Source organism: Mesocricetus auratus, unplaced genomic scaffold (assembly GCF_017639785.1).
Source record: "Mesocricetus auratus isolate SY011 unplaced genomic scaffold, BCM_Maur_2.0 Super-Scaffold_100010, whole genome shotgun sequence".
Taxonomy (NCBI): domain Eukaryota; kingdom Metazoa; phylum Chordata; class Mammalia; order Rodentia; family Cricetidae; genus Mesocricetus; species Mesocricetus auratus.
The window spans coordinates 7,264,204-7,278,859 of NW_024429194.1; the positions used below are offsets into that span (position 1 = coordinate 7,264,204).

A 14,656-nucleotide genomic window follows, 5' to 3' on the forward strand; every position below is an offset into this window, starting at 1 on the left:
TGGGCTTAACGGTCCCTTGTTTGATTTTTGGTTTCTGTTTTTGTAGGTGTTTTGTTTGCATTGTTTCTTCTCCTTTCGTTTTTGCTTTTTTAAAGAAAAAGGGAGAGGAAAAAGAACATACAGTTTGGTGGGCAGGAAGGTGGGAAGGATCCGAGAGGAATTTGGGGGAGGGGAAAACACGATAGGAATATATTGTATGAAATAATGTTTCTCAGTTAAAAAACTGTGAACCCACTCCCACCCTCAGGGGGAAAAAAAAAAGAAAATACAAAAGGCCTATTTTGATACCTTAGTTCAGGTTGATGTATTTACAGTTTCCGCCAGTTTGGTTCTCTTTCTTGAAGTGCCCACTTTTTTTTCCTTTTTTTTTTTTTTTTTTTGGAATTTGTGTCATAGGAAGATGTGTGCAACTAGAAATGATTTCCCTTAGTTCTCCCAGCTGTGAATACTTGTAAAGACACCACCTCTCCTCCTTTAGCCTGGGTGAGGGGGACCGACAGGACACCATCACCATCCTAACAGGATGTCTTTAAGGCGCTGCTTTTAAACTCGCCCCCTTGTGGTTACTAAGTATCAAAACATCCTGGCAACTTTGGCAACGGACCTCAGCCCGGAGGAAGCACTAACCGCTGGCTGCCCATCCTGCTGTGTGTTCGTGGCTGTCTAAAGCCAACGGGGGCCTTGTTAGTTTGTTTGTTTGCATTCCTTTGTGGCCCACAAACAGAACACTCGCGGGGCGGAGGCGGGTGGAGCGGGGTGGGGAAGGACTGGAGGAATGTTAACCTACGGCTTGTGATTGGCCAAAGCTCAACCCGCCACCTCCAGGGGCCGCCTGCGCAGCGTCCTTAGCAACCAGCCGGGGCGTCCCGAGCAAGCCAGCGGTGGGTGAGTAATTGCTAGCGCCTATCCCGGGTGACCTGGGAACTCAGGTGGCTGACTGCCCAGCCCTTTGGTAACCGGGACCACAGAAGACCCGCACGCCTGCGCTGAACTCCACCTCTCGGGAGCCCAAACCCGGGCTATGCGAGGAGACTTCTAGTCTTTGGGGACCCCACTTACCCGGGCTCGCAGCGCCAGGCCTAGAGTCCAGTTGTGCCATTTCCGCTAGGTCGTTTGGCAGAGGCAGGGTTTGGGGGACAGTAAGGAAGGGGTGGGGGCGGTGGTAACTGTGCCTGGGCTTCCTGGGTTGCGTTGCCCATCAGTCATCATCGTCTCCAGCCGTTAGTCAAACCCTCCCTTCTCCCCTTCCCCTCATTCTCCTTCCTCCCTTGTACACGTGCACGTTTGGATTTCCAAAGAGAAAATTCAAACATGGAGATCAGTGCGTGTAAGGGGCAGAGAGTAGATTAAAAACAACAACAACGGAAAACAAGCGACCTTGAAAATAACGTTCAAGTTACCAATCGGAGCAATTCCTTGGAGTGGGTAAGAGTGTGGCAGAAATCTACTAATATTCAGTTTATGACCGATGCTGGCTTCTCCGTGGTCTTTGGCCAAATTATCCTTTGCTCTTTAGGTCCATAGTTTAGGTGTTCCCCAACGTAAGAAACCTTCCCAGAGGCTGCGGCTAATTTTTGTAGGACCTCGTTCTCAGAAGTTGCCTTTGGAGCCATATATATTCTAAAGCTTGTTTTAACTGAAGCTTTAGAAGGTCGTCCAGAGATTAATAAATTAGCCTTTGGAAACAAAGATGCACATCTATGCCGGGTTGCCGATGAACTGCCAAGCAAAGAGCCTTTTTGCTGGAGTTGTTTCAGCATGAGCAATGACTCAGAAATGTTTCCATTTCCCAGGCAACTCTTTTTTTTTTTTTTTTTTTTTTTTTTGGTTTTTACGAGACAGGGTTTCTCTGTATTGTTTCGGAGGCTATCGGTCCAGTCCGGCCTCGAACTCACACAGATCCGCCTGCCTCTGCCTCCTGAGTGCTGGGATTAAAGGTGTGCGCCACCACCGCCCGGCCCCAGGCAACTCTTTAGCTTCAAGGTGAGCGTTGGATTTTCATTTTGCTGACAACTATTGAGCAGTTTCCCTACATGTACCATTCATACAATTTCCAGAAAGCTGTGTTCTAAAAAGTTCTCCTTGTTGATGAATCTGGAGAAGACCACATATCCCACTGTGTGTCATTCAAGGAGATTCATTGGACATGGGCACACACTAATTACCCCCCAAGATCTTACAACACAGCAATCTATTTAAATTTTTCAGTCCAGTGTTTCACAGATTCATTTAATCACCCAGCATTTTGAATAGATTTAGTGTAAGAGGTAATATTCCACCCTGTACTAATCACACTGTAATTTCTTCTTCTTCTTCTATAGCAACTGGGTTCATTTCTTTGTTTCTTGTTGATTCTGTACAAAGCCAACCCCCTCCAATCTTTTCAAGGCAATTGTAGCACGCCAATGACTTATTTTGCCCTCACTACTTTGTATTGCATTTTAGCAGTAACATAAGCCACTTACTACATCTGTGTTTACTGTTTGGGATAGTTGGTCTCCTGCTGTAAGATGGCAGATATTTTGTTGAAAAAGCGCCATGGTATCTAGCGTCTTGTAGTGGTGTGGGATTCCCGCCTGGGTCCTGTTGCTGCTTTAGACCCCCCAAAATGATACATGGATACTCTATTAGTTACAATGCTGTTAGCCAATGTTCAGGGCTTCTAATTGGCTAGTTCTATCTTAAGTATTAACCCATGACTGCTAATATATATTTCTATAAGGACTTATCTCTCCGAGGAGGCATCCTGATGTGTCCTCTCTTCCTTGGGATCACATGGCAACCCTGTACTCTTGACTACATTTCCCAGAATCCTCTTTGCCTTCTAATCCCACCTATCTTGCTTCCCTATTGGCCAACAGTGCTTTATTAATCAACCAATAGGACAACATATACACAGAAGGACTTTCCCCATCATTGTAGAGGCTCTATAACTGTTTGAATAACTAAAATAACCATTGATTTTCCTTTTATAATGTTTGTCTATAGAAGACCAGTTAAATGTTTTTAATAGCAGTCCCCTAAAATGCACACTGTGACCATGAGGTGATGGTACTTTTTAAAAATTTTGAATAGAATAAATAGATAGGAGTTAAAGACTAATCAATTTGGGCCGTTCAGGGAACAGGGATTTGAGAATAACTCAAATTCTTAGTTTGTGAATTTTAGATAGAAATACCAGGTGAAGATCAGTGTTTGGGGTCTGAGAGTAGGAGGTAAAAGGTATAGCTTTCTATGGATTTGTTTCCAAGATGGTGCCCAGAATCAATCTGAAAAATAAACTTTGACTTCAGGAGAAGTCAGACTGGAGGTCGAAGCCTGGGGGTGTCATCTGTCTGTAGTGTACATGACAGTATACAGCTAGATTGTGCCAACTCTAGAGTGACGGGGGGGGCAGGGGGGAGAAAACTGTACTCTGGCCACAAGGTTGATGTGAAAATGTAAATTCAATGCATCTGAAAGCGTTTTATAAGCTGTGAAGTACCGTGGAGGAGTTGGGATTATTAATTCTGGAAGGTTTCCCCGAAGAAATAGATTGAATTGGGTTTTCAGGAGTATAAGGAACATCTTAGGTGGTTGTATTTGATGACATGCAGCCCTCCCTCTTCACAACAGCAGCTTTCCAAACAGGGGTTTGTCCTTTCAAAAAGCAACACAAAAGCAGACGTCTGAGAGCTTAGTCATATTTTCCCAGCACCATCAGTGTCCCCCATGTCTGCCTTCCTGCTGATCATTTTCATCTCCATGGTTGTCTCCAGGCAGCAGATGACTTCTCTGTCACCCTTCTCTCTACCATCCAGGGAGGTAGGCGAAGCAGGAAGAAAGAGGGTTCCCTGGACTTATCAGAAAGGCAGACTTTTCCAAAATTTCCTATGCAGATGTAGAAATTACACGTGTGTGTGTGTGTGTGTGTGTGTGTAACAAAAATAAATGAAAAAGAAGACCAGTAATATGACGGTGAGTGTGGAGGGGAACACGGGAGAGTCTGGAGGGAGGAAAGGGAAGGGGAAGTGCTGTAGCGACCTTATAATTTCAAAAAGTAGAAGAAATAATGTTCAAAAATGATTCTAGCTGCCAAAGACAATTCAAAAGTCTTGCCAAAAGCAGTGAGCCAAGGATGTTGGCTCTGTAAGTCCAGGGAGGATTGTAGTAGTAAAATAGAGAACAATGAGATTCCAGAGCAAGGCCATGGTGTCTGCCACAGCAGTGGAGAAGATTTGTACATGGCGAGAACTAGGCAAACAGAGACAGTAATTTACTTGTGGCTAAAATATGGAATATGAAATAGAAAACTGTTGACCAAAATCTCTTGAACACAGATCTAAAAATTCTAAATAAAATATGAGCAAAATGAATTCAACAATATACAAGCAGAATTAATTTAGGGTCTGATACATCTGCATTTGTTGGCTTACATCTACATATCCACACACAAAAACAATACAAAACAAAAAAGCCAAACCAACAACAAACCAAACCAAACCAACCACCAGAAATCAAAACCAAAGCCCAGAGCAAGAAATGCAAAAAGTCCTACTCAGCTGTGGCCAACCGTCTTCAGGATGGGTCCCAGTGACCTTTGCCTCTTGGTATTCTAGTTCTGTGGTCACAGCTCACATGGAATTATAGCCACCAATAAATGACAATGGCCATGAACTAGTGACACAGCCCCCGTGAGGCTGTGTGTGAATGCTTCCATTTGGCTCCATGGGTCCTCTGCATTGTGGGCAGGCAGCCCCTGCAAGGGAAAGACACCCAAGTACCCACCACAGAGGAGATTCCCATTTAGGGACGGAGCCTGCCACTACGACCCGGCCTTACTCTCTGGAAGGAGTCACTGTGGTAGTGGATCTCCTCAAATCTGTGAAGTCAAATCCACCACCAGAATCCAATGGAAGCAGTGGCTGCTGTTTGACTCCCAACTTACGCACTTCTGCCTCTTCAAGCTGCTAAGAAACTCCTGGTCCAGGGCAACCATGTGAGTAACACGTGGTCATCGTTGTTTCAACACCCTTCCTTTTGGAATAATTTGTTGCGCAGATTAAATAAATAATAATAAAGTCTGCGAGTTAACTATTTTTTCCCTAGAGAACTTGAGGGTGGGTATCCACACAAAGATTGTATTTCCCAGGATCTTGCATTTCTGCCTCACGCTTCCTTCTTCCATCCTGGTTTCCATTTCCAACCCACCATAAAGTCCTCTGGACACGCTCTCCATCTCATATGGGATACATCTCTGTGGTAGTTGCTTTTTCCCCGAGTTGCTTTCCCGGAGAGACCTTGGAATTCTAATGAATAAGGTGATCTTTATTTTCTTTTTGTTGAAGTATTTGTCACTTGGAGCTCCAGTATATCAAACTAGTTGAAATGAAGCCACGTTGTTTGAAAAGCAAGTTCCATTCTCCTTTTGTTCCAGACATTAACACACAGAGGCATACACCAACACCCACGTGTACATCCATCCACACACAACCACACATAGACCAACACACATGTTACAGGATTTCATCTCTCTTCCCCGGGATCACATGGCAACCCTCTACTATTGACTACATTTCCCAGAATCCTCTTCAATTCCTAGTCCTACCTATCTTGCTTCCCTATTGGCCAACAGTGCTTTATTCATCAACCAATAAGACAAACATATGCCGAAGACATCCCCATCACATACACACATACCAACACCCACATACATACCTACACATACAGACACATCCCAACATAAACCCCAACACTCACACTCCCCACACCACACTCATGCAATCCAAACATACACACATCAACACACACCAACACCCACATTCACACTTACACACACACACACAGACACACACCAGCACATACCCCAACACCTATCCACCCCACACATGAGCGTGCGTGTGTGCGTGCACACACACACACGTTACAGACACTTACAAAGTGGAAACCTGCCCTGTAGCATGGTTTGAAATTTAAATTGAGTATTTCCCCAGGTGGGCCACCCAGGTTGTTATCACCAGAGCAGCAGACTTGCCCATGAAACACTCTCAGAATCTGGGAATACATTTACCAGCTCTGGGCATCAGTGCCCTTTGCCACAACCTTAGGTGTTAGGACAGAGAGCAGTATCTCCATGCGCTTGCAGACGCTGCCTAGCCGGTGTGGGATCCCTGGTGGCTAGCGCTATTCTTACAGCACACAGGCATTGCTCCTGCCACAGCTATCCTACTGTGAGCAGAAGCTGGGGCAGTGGGTTGGTTATTGCTTGCTGCAATACTGTATATTTATATTGAGCACAAGGGACCGCCCCATGAAACTGTTTATTATTCTTACCTTGAGGAGAACATTCATTCCATTAGAGTCTGTCTTTTTTATGGTGGCTTTGGGGAAGATGTCTTGTAACTTTACCAGGAGTAACTCCTTCTCCCGCTAGCCATTAGATTTTAAGCTTCTAAACATGGTAAATTGTGGCTTTAAGCATTATTTTTAAGACATACTTGTCGTATACCCCTGGCAAAATGAATAAATATGATTTTATGGCACAATCTTATCTAGCTCCATCTTTACCTTATTTCCTTATCCTGTTTCACTCTCTTACCTAGCTTTTGCCTATTTAAAATTTGATTTACTCCTGCATCTATTTGTTTTGGGAACTCATCCTGGAAACTTTTATAAATAAGAAGGCATCAATTATTGAGCAGACACTCGCACAGAGTGTTGGGTTGTTAGTAGGAGCACTGAGCTGGTCTTGTAGGCCAGAAACTGACTTAACCTGATGCAGTTTGGAAGCAATAAATGTAATTGAAAGAAAGCTGGGCAAATGTTAATTCAGAAAAAAAAATCAGTGAATCTACTAAAGCAAAATACACTAATCACAAGGATGGGCACCGATGCGGATACTGAACTTCCATAGAAAGATGTACCAGAGCCGGTATTTATCTCCCCTAAGCTGAACTACAGTGAGCGTCACTACATGTCAGCACAACCGCCTTTCCTGGAGTTCCTTCCTGGTCGAAACTGGCATATCGACCACCGAGGGCAGTTTGCTAGTATTTCCGTCCTCCAGTCTGAGTTAGATGTCACATTCTGACGATGTGGCGGAGAACCTCTTGTTTGCACTCCACCGACCCACGGAAATGAGACTCAACGTTCTTCCAGTACAGAACCCGTTGCCCCAAGCGTCCCTCACTCCAGCTCATCACAACATTTCAACCTGAGAGGCAAGTCAAGGCGGCCAGAAGCCACTTTGCACCTCCGTTGTTACAGTAATGCCTTGGGGGCATGACCCAGGGAGAAAGCATCAAGACACGTGAAGATATGGAACACTTTTGTTAAAGGAACTAACTTCATTTCTTACCCAGACCAAATGGTGCCGCAAGTCATGATGATCAGGCCGGTGAGCGGCTCCCCTCCATGGCCTCTGCATCAGCTCCCGCCTCTGGGATCCTGCCCTGCTTGAGTTCCTGTGCTGACTTCCTTCAGTGATGAACAGCAATGCTGAAGGATAAGCCAAGTAAATCTTTTCCTTTCCAACTGGGTTTTCGGCCATGGTGTTTCATTGCAGCAATAGAAACTCAAAGATACCACTTTTAGGCTTATAAAAAAGAACTTTGTATCCTGCTTCAGAGATAACCTGGTCATTTATTGCTGTGCCTTTTTTCTTTCCTTCCTTTCTTTTTTTGAAACAGGGTTTCTCTGTGTAGCTCTGGCTTTCACGGAATTTACAGGGATTCTCCTGCCTCTGCCTTCCAAGTGCTGGTATTAAAGGCGTGTGCCACCACCGCCTGGTGATAAATGGCCATTTATGTTCATTGCTGCTCTACTCATAATAGCTAGGAAATGGAAGCATCAGAGCAAACCATAAAAACTGTCCTTAAACAACCTATCCACAAATTTAATTGGATCAGTGTCCTAATTGGCTTCAACTGTCAGCATGGCACATCTGAACTTATGTGAGAAGGGAGTCTCGATCGAGGGGTTGCATCTGTCAGATTGTTGAGGACTGTTTGGTTATTGATTGATGTAGGAGGAACCAGCCCACTGCTGGTGGGACCATTCCCTAGGCAGGTAGGTGGTCTTGGGCTGTGTAAGAAAGCTTGCTAAGCATGATGAGTTTGTGAGCCAGCTAGCAAGCCATGTTTCTTTATGTTTTCTGCTCCAAGCTCCTGATGGAGTTCCTACTTTGACTGTCCTCAGTACTGGACTGTGTCCTCTAAGTGGAAACAAGTCCCCCCCATTTGTTTTTGTTTTTATCAGAGCTGCAGGAAACAAACTCCATCAATCATTTTTTCTGAGCAATTTGTTCTGTAGAATTTTTTTAAAGTAATAAAATGATCATCTGATAATTACTGGAGACTAATGCATTGTCTCTAACACAGAGTGAGGCACAGAGTTCAATAGAGAGGGAAAGGAAAGACAGTTAAAGAGAGCCAGCCAAACCCACTAACACAGAGTGAGGCACAGAGTTCAATAGAGAGGGAAAGGAAAGACAGTTAAAGAGAGCCAGCCAAACCCACTAACACAGAGTGAGGCACACAGTTCAATAGAGAGGGAAAGGAAAGACAGTTAAAGAGAGCCAGCCAAACCCACTGCTACCCCGGATGCTGTGTGCATGCCCATGGCTGTGCTTTCTGCACAGTGGTGCCAAAGGCCTCACACAGAGAGGGAAAAGGTTAAACAGCTTAGCCAAGGCACACACACACACCCCCAGGCACATGTACACACACTCAGGCACATACACACATATACACATACATGCGCGCACACACACACACACACACACGCACACACACACACATGCACCCCCCACATGCGCACACACACACATGAACCCCCCCACAGGCCCACACACTCAGGCACAGGCACACACACCCAGGCACAGGCACACACACCCAGGCACATGCGCACACACCTAGGCACATGTACACACACTCAGGCACATGTACACATGCATACATACACACAGGCCCACACACTCAGGCACGGTCACATACAGATAGGCACACTCCAAGGCACACACCCAGGCAGTGGTACACACATCCAGACAAAGAAGAAAAACCTCTAGATGTGGAGAAAGAGAATCTGTAACCATAATTGCTATAATGTATTGCCCCAAAGGGTCAGTTTTCAATATATATTTAAATCACACAAGGAATCAGGAAAATACAACTTAATACAGGAGGGAAAAGTGAGTATAGTTTCCTTACAAGGGACAAGATGTCAGGATTAGCAGCTCAAACCTGTGAAGAACCTAGCAGGTATTTTCAGAGAACTAATGGAAACCATATTTAAAGAAATCATGGAAGAACTCAAGCAACCTTGCGAAATGTAGAATACCAATAAAGCCAGAAACACACACACACTTACACACACACACACATATACACATACTCAACCATTGGAATAAATGAAAAAAATTGGACTTGAAAGTCTGAAAACCAAAAAAGGCTGTTGGAAAAGCTAACAGTGAGTTAAGTATCAGAGTCAGTGTCGTTGCAGACTGACAGCGAGTGCGTAGTCCAAAGAACAAGAGAGGAGCTGGAGAGAGATGAACAATGACCCGAATTGCAAAGTGGAGCCCTTTCAGCGTATTTACATTTATCCAATGAGAATTCTAGGGAGAAGAGAAAGAAGCAGGGGAAATCCAAAAACACCCCTGCCACCCAATCCAGAGATTAAAACATCCCAAACTTGCTCCAGAGCATCAGTGAGCACTGCTGGATGAATGCTGCGGTACTCGCACTGAGACACATAGAGGAAACGCGCTGAAAGAAACTGCAAAGTTAACGATGTACCACGGGGCACAGGAAGGGGGCGCTGGTTCACACAAGCGTTCAGACAATGTGACGGTCATTCTGGACAACTTGACTCCACCTGGGATTGACTCAAGCCCCATAGCAGAGGGCACACCTGTGAGGGATTTCTGCTTTCTCTCAAGTGGGAAGATGTGCCTTCAACCCAGAGCTTTAATCCAGTTCTAATCCAGGCCACACCTTCACCCGGGAGCCCATGTAAGGACGTGCAAGAAGGAAGCTTTTGCTTTTTACCTGCTTGCTGTAGTCCTGGCTGGCAAGTCCATTCCTTCGCTGGCATTAGAGCCAGGGTTCCGGCACATACATACTGAAGACCAGCTGAGACATCCAGACTCATGGACTGAGCAACTACTGGATTCTTGGGCTTTCCATTCATAGCCAGCCGTTACTGGAGTAGCTAGCTGGACCGTAGCCTGTATATTTCTTCTCAAAAATGCGTTTTGTTTAAAAAATATCTTTGTAAGAATCTGCTGCGTAACATTTCCTGGGGGGAAATGTGAACAGTGTTGATTTATTCCTGTGAGATGATTCCACCCAAGCCCAACTGGAGAAGCAATGATTTTATTTCGATTGCTTATAGGAGTGTGCATCGGCAAGGTATACTAACACATGGGTGACACAAAATAGCTTCATTGTGTGAAGTCCCACTCCATTATGGAAGGGACCTCTGCAGCATAAAGATCCCTTTCCTGTAACTGTCCACTTTCTGTACTGTAGGATCTCCCAAGATCCTTTGCAGTTGCTGGGGTCAGGAGGAGACAAGGCTGCGATCTCCGTTTCCTTCCATCAGGAATTGTCAGCCACCCATCACTGCGGAGCTGGCCATCATTCATCATTGCGCTTTTTTATTTCGTGGCTACTGGGCCAGGGTTGTTTGTACTCCAGTGCGACAACGGGAGAATGGTCATGTCATGCTTGAAGGAAGAGGCCATATTAAAACAAAATGTAGGGGCTGGAGAGATGGCTCAGCAGTTAAGGGCACTGGCTGCTCTTGCAGAGGTCCTGAGTTCAATTCCCAGCAACCACATGGTGGCTCACAACCATCTGTAATGAGATCTGGTGCCCTCTTCTGGTGTGCAGGCATACATGCAGGCAGAACATTATATACATAATAAATAAATCTTAAAAAACAAAAACAAAATATAAGTATAGACACAGTTCTTATTTAAAAATTTGGGCCTTAGATATTTAAAATCCCAAATAGTTCTAACTTTTTAAAAGGTATTTACAGAATATCCCTCATGGAATCTGTGTGGGATAGCTCTAAATTTAAATGCATGAATACATTTGCAAGAAAATATGTGCAGATTCACACTGAGTTGTAGCAATATATAAGTATGTTATTTCAGCTGATTTAAATAGAAATGACCTGGGAAATGAAATAATGAGATCATTACAGACTGGAATATTCAGGTGCTTCTTAGTTTTAAGAAAAACAATCTATAAAGCTTTAAACATTCACAGATTAAAATTAAGATACAGACCTATGTATATGAGTGGTAACACCAAAACACAGTTCTTGCCTCTAAGAGAATAAATGGCGGTTTCTTCTTAATGCAAATGTGGGTGACCATGGTCCAGGAGCTGCGGCCGAGGCTGCCAAACATCATGTTCCATCAGAGAAGGGGTTACTTGAAATCTTACTAGTTACAGAGCAAAGGCAGCCGTAGATCAAGGCATTTACCAAACACGTTGTTGGAGAATCACAGGTACAGTTATAGCTGAGTGGGGAAAACTCTATTGCAATGTTCGGATGCTATCTGGTTACATTCTTGGCCTGTGGATGGGTGAAAGCTAGTGGTTTGCTAAGAATACATTGTAATGGTTTTGATAGTCACAAGGACCTTAGGTCAGACAAAGCAGTAAATGCTTTCAGAGGGACTAAAAATAGCCTGAGACCTTTTGTAGTTATTTTGCGCGCGCGTGCGCGCGCGCGCGCGTGTGTGTGTGTGTGTGTGTGTGTGTGTGTGTGTGTGTGTGCACCAGAGGTCAACCTCAGGTGTCCCTCCTTGGGCTCTGTATCTTTGTATTTGTTTATATATGTATATTTTTTTTTTACTTTTGACGTTATACACCATGTCATTTTCCATTCGTTTTCCTTTCTCCAAATCTCCCTTCTTGCCTTCTTTGAAATTTATGTCCTTTTTTCATTAATTTTTGTTACATGTATACATGTGACACATGTATATATTCTGAATATAACCTGCTTAGTCTGTATGTTATTTGTTTGTGTTTTCAGAGCTAATCGTTTGGTATTGGGTAACTATCTGTGCTACTCCCTGGAGAAGACTATTTCCCCAACTTTTAGGATTCCCTAGTTGCCTGTAGATCTTTGTGTCATGTTGATGCCTTCTGAGTCTCCCCCATGCACTTTGTATGTCATTGTCCTTTTCACCGAATGTTTGGGCAGTCATGTTGGTAAGACTTTCTGGGTGTAGCTACTAAGAGACACAATCTTACAGCAAACTTCCTGCTTGCCCAGCTCTTCCTGCCTCCTCCACTGCAGTGTTTTGAGAACCGGTCTACCATTAGCCCAGAGCTCTCCAAGAAGGCTGTGTCGCTTGGTCAGTGAGCCCAAGGACTCTCCTGTCTCCACCTACCCAGCTCCGGAACAACACGCACGCACGCACGTCACGCCAACTTTTTGACATGAATTTGAGGCTTGGGGTGGGGCATCAGATTGACAACCTTGTGCTTATACAAGCAAACACTTTACTGATGGAGCTGTCTCACCGGCCCTGTTCTTGGATTCTCAAGCTTCGTCAACATTTATACTTTTATTTATTTAGCATAACATCCCATTGCTGTACGACACTGCCAACAGTGTTGCATTGAGTTTGCGCACGTGCTGTGGGTGTTAGTTACAAACCTCATTGCTGTTGAACGTACCTTAAAGAAGGACGTACTTACCTTGGCTCACAGTCAGAGAGGATACAGTCGGCTCATCGTGGCGGGGAAGGCACGGCCACAAGGGTGTGATGCGGCTGATGACTTGGTGTCCGTGGTCGTTGAACAGAGACAGACGATTTCTGCAGCTCTTTCCCCCTCTTTAATGCAGTCTAAGGTATCCAGCTGTGGTGTGGTTCCACTCACATGCAGGGTGGGGCTCCCCTCTTTGGTTACACTGCGATGGAGATGGCGTCACTGACACTCCGTAAGTGTCTACTCAGTGGACCTAACTCCGGTCAAACGGACAGCGAAGATTAGCAATCATGACATTGCTTTTCACAAGACGTCTAGGAGAGGTTGTCTGCCGAGAATATCGTCTACCCCCTTCTTCTATCCCAGATTGTCTACGTGATTTCACGTCAGCACGAAGAGGTCATTTTTAGTACGGAAGGACTTCTATGGCTGTTTATACTTCCTTGTTGTTGATCTGCAGATAAACGGTGTATCCTCTGTACCCACGGAAGCCTTTTCTAATCTCCATCACAATTATCCTATGCTACCTTAGCTCTACACTTGCCAGCTAGTATTCGATCTCTTCAACACCTGAGGCTCTCCTTCCTTTAGTGATGGCGATTGTTCTAGGGCACAGAAACAGGACAAAGTGCTGGCTGCCCTATGAACTCATCCATGTCCTTGTCAGCTAGACTTTTTTCCCCACCACAATGGCATCCAGATATTCTACCACGTACAGCTTCTTACGTTTCTATAGCCAGTGTCCCGATAGTCATGGCACATAGAGGACTGTAATTCAGTTGTCTCTCTCTGTAGGCAATCGTATTATTCCAGTTGCTCACTGGTCATTTGCACTCATTCTTTGTAGTTTGGCTTTTATCTTGATCTTTTCAAACCAAAGCTTTGTGTGTCTTCAGTTTAGGGAAATACTCATCATTGTTTCTTTGACCAACCTCTTTTCTCCTCTGCCTTTTAAGGAATGGCTTTCAGACCTCTATTTAGGCATGGTCAAACAACGAAAGTGAGAATGACTAAAAGGCCTCCATGCTATCCTAGGTAGTTTCAGACAGAATTAGCAGTTTATTACATTCTAGATACTTCGATCCCTAAATAATGATATTTACATTACAGAATTCAGTACCAAAACAGACAATAATGGAAGAGAAAGGTGTAAGTCTAAATTCACAGTAGACTACTCTCTAGTTGCTGGTGTACCATTCAGGATGTGGGGTGGCTTTCTTTCCTCTTGGGAGTTTTTCCCTTAAAACTACCTGCAGGGCAATCATAGAGTCACATCGTCCAGTGTAGCCACACGGCTATAGGGCCTGTCTTTTTCACTGGGTTGTAATTTGTTACTGGAAGGTCCCATAGGTTAATCATCTTTGTTTCTCTCAAGCGTAGGAATCTCTCAGACACCACTAGCCGTTTTGCTTTGTCTACCAAATTGACTTTCCTAATGACAGTCACTTGAAGTGAACAATATGAATACCCTTGGGTGGCGCTAAATAGGATGCTATCAAAAGTAATTTTTACTTCTGGTTTGTGTATGCATGTTTATTTAATATTGTGTACTAATGGTTGAAAATAAATAAAATGTACTGTCATACAACATACGCCCTCTATAAGAATTCACGGACAGTTACGCTCATTTTGCAATTCATTCATGAGCCGTTCATCACATGAGCAGCTTGCTTCCAGGCTTCGATGGCTTCCTGTGGTGAGTAAAAGCAATTTAAGATATTAACTAAGTGTGTCAGAGCAAGGTTTTATCCCGCTATCAGTTCATATCAATTTGCCCGAATGAATCCATAAGTGATTGATAGGGCATGAATGAAAGAAGTCGCTATTTAAATTTTAATCATTTTTTATCCATATCATCCAAGGCTTCCTCAATCATCTTTATTTAAAACATTTGTTTCAATAATATGACTGTGGCTATTTCATATTAATTGTGTTTATACTTA

General features: G+C 44.2%; 1 protein-coding gene across 3 annotated transcripts in view; it reads left to right on the forward strand.

The window, feature by feature from the left end:
* Tmem232 (transmembrane protein 232) overlaps window positions 1-14,656 on the forward strand; it is a 239,260-nt gene that overhangs the window by 13,736 nt on the left and 210,868 nt on the right. The window contains exon 1 of one of the 3 annotated variants that reach the window (XM_040752937.1): window positions 777-885. The exons of 1 other annotated variant lie outside the window; for it this stretch is intronic. The gene's annotated coding sequence lies outside the window, so the exon portion shown is untranslated. Of the gene's footprint in view, window positions 1-776; window positions 886-1,280; window positions 1,426-14,656 lie in introns of those variants that run through there. One more of the 3 variants, XM_040752938.1, reaches the window with a different exon arrangement.